At 36.8% G+C, this 2,699-nt stretch overlaps 1 protein-coding gene across 1 annotated transcript in view; it reads left to right on the top strand.

The window, feature by feature from the left end:
• The window catches only part of SYPL1 (synaptophysin-like 1), a 28,234-nt gene extending 26,134 nt beyond the window's left edge, over positions 1–2,100 (top strand). The window contains exon 6 of the mRNA XM_010841498.1: positions 1,696–2,100. The gene's annotated coding sequence lies outside the window, so the exon portion shown is untranslated. The remainder of the gene's footprint in view (positions 1–1,695) is intronic.
• The last annotated feature ends 599 nt before the right edge of the window (positions 2,101–2,699 follow it).

The raw sequence follows: 2,699 nt of genomic DNA, 5'->3' as shown, positions 1-2,699 counted from the left end.
AACTTTCATAGTTCCTTCAGTTCAGTTCAGTTCAGTCGCTTAGTCGTGTCCGACTCTTTGCTACCCCATGAATCGCAGCACGCCAGGCCTCCCTGTCCATCACCAACTCCCGGAGTTCACTCAGACTCACGTCCATCGAGTCAGTGATGCCATCCAGCCATCTCATCCTCTGTCGTCCCCTTCTCCTCCTGCCCCCAATCCCTCCCAGGATCAGGGTCTTTTCCAATGAGTCAACTCTTCGCATGAGGTGGCCAAAGTACTGGAGTTTCAGCTTTAGCATCATTCCTTCCAAAGAAATCCCAGGACCGATCTCCTTTAGGATGGACTGGTTGGATCTCCTTGCAGTCCAAGGGACTCTCAAGAGTCTTCTCCAACACCACAGTTCAAAAGCATCAGTTCTTCGGCACTTAGGTTTCTTCACAGTCCAACTCTTACATCCATACATGGTCATAGTTCCTTAAATAATCCTAAAATTTTGGCCTCTAAATTTAAATATTATTTTGTCTGGTATTTTATCCAAATACAGATATATTATTAATATAATGAGGGTATTATTTTTAAGGAAATTTCATGTCTTTTCAAGAAAGTATTTTTCAAGTGGATAAAGTTGGTCTTGCCTTATAAAGCAATTTGGCCAAATTTTTGTTTTAGAAGTCTTTTTTTTTTTTTTTTGCATATATATTGACGGTGAGCTGAGATAATTTCAGAAGTGTTTTTATACCCAAATAATACAAAAAGATAGAAGAAGGCAGTTTGGGGCTTCCCGGTAGCTCATTGGTAAAGAGCCCACCTGCAGGTGCAGGAGACTCAGGTTCTCTCCTTGGGTTGGGAACATCCCCTGGGAGGAGGAAATGGCAACCCACTCCAGTATTCTTGCCTGGGAAATTCCATGGACAGAGGAGCGTGGCGGGCTACAGTCCATGGGGTGGCGAAACTTGACTTAACGACTAAACAACAACAGCACAAATATGATAGTACCTAAGCTTTTTACCCTACTCTTACCTCATAGGTCACTACTATTCTTGTATTTCTTTTTTTTAAATACTGTGAAAATAGGATATCTGCAATTCCTTCATCTCTGAGACTTTGAACTTTCAGATTTGTACCTGGGAAGGCTGATTTCCTTTAGGTTGATTAATACAGGATGTGACGTAAGGTTTTCTTCTAAGACTCCTTTTCTCTTGTGGCTGCAGCTGTGGAAGCAGAGGTGAATGTAGGAGGGGGATGAAGTAGGGAAGTAGGAAAAGGTGCACAAAGGATGTTCATAACCATTCAGATGGGAGAAAAGTAAAACCCCTCCTAGTGAAGGAACCATGGATCCCAGTTGTTCTCTTCACCTAGAACCACCAAGGTCTAAATATAAAGTAATAAAAGGAAGGTCTTATTTACTTTTCTCAAACAAATTTAATTCCTTTTTTAAATTGGTAATAATGCACATGTAGAAATAAGATATGTTTTAGTCATGATTTGATATGTTACAGATTTAGAGATTTCACTGGGAATAAGTCATTATATATCTAAATAGGGCATTGAAATACAGAGTCTTCCATTTTTATTCCACTTGATGTATCGTTCAGACTTCAAATGAAATGATAGTATATGGCCTGGAAATATTAAATATTTATAGGAAAACTAAGATAGGTATGAAATTTTAATAATATACTAGATTTGCATGTTTGTTTTTCTCTTTCTTAGATCTTTGGCTTTCTGAATATGATACTTTGGGGAGGAAATGCATGGTTTGTGTATAAGGAGACCAGCTTTCACAGTCCATCAAACACTTCTACTTCTCAAGGAGGTATTCCTCCTCCAACTGGAATATAATTGAAGGGAGAAGTACACTGTATGAAATAAATGTCTGTACTATGACCTGTTGCCAACACCTTGAGAAGCATTTTTTGTTTCTAATAAAAGTAATGGCTTTTTCAGTAAATTGGTGGGTTTAAAATTTTGCTGCTTTTTTACATAAAGCTTGTGCCTTTCCTAGGAATTTAAGATGTAAATGTATTCTCACATGTGAATTTGAAAATTCAGGGGCCTATTATGAGATGATACACATTTTTAAATGAACGGTAATTTCTTCACTAAGTTGTTTTCCTTCCAAAGTGTTTACACCTTAAGCCTTAACGTATATCTTCACTCAGAAAAGAGTTTTGTTGTCATACCATAATAGGAAGAAAATCTCTTTTGGAATATTACACTACTGTAAGTTTGTACAGATCATATTCCTAAGATGTGTCTTTGTTTAAGAAAGTCTTGATTACATAAATCATATTTAGAAAAAATATTTAGTTAACAGTTTATATCTGAACACTGTTTATATGTTATGAAAAATGCTTAATTACAAAGGCTGATGTATGTTTTATTTCTGTTTTTCTAAATGACCTACAGTACTTGGTAGGTGTACTAAAATTGTTTGGGGAGTGGGGTTTAGAGACTTCTAATAGATGTATAGTTAATTTGGTAATTCTCTCGCATGAGGTATAAGCTTCCATATGCTGGTTATTTAATAGATTTGCTACATAAGTAAAACATGGTTCACCTAGATAGTTTGATATGTATGGGCATTACTCCTAGTAGTATTTGTTTGTTGTCTTTTGTTGCTTATGCTCCTTCCGTGCAGGCTGAGACCTAATCTCCTGCAAGTACAGTAAAATAATTTACCTATTTTTGCAGACCCTATTCATAGGATAAAAAAA

This window comes from Bison bison, unplaced genomic scaffold, assembly GCF_000754665.1.
Source record: "Bison bison bison isolate TAMUID 2011002044 unplaced genomic scaffold, Bison_UMD1.0 scf7180017864162, whole genome shotgun sequence".
Classification (NCBI taxonomy): Eukaryota; Metazoa; Chordata; class Mammalia; order Artiodactyla; family Bovidae; genus Bison; species Bison bison.
The sequence above is the reverse complement of the archived record's forward strand: the minus strand, read 5'-3'. Positions and strand labels throughout refer to the sequence as shown.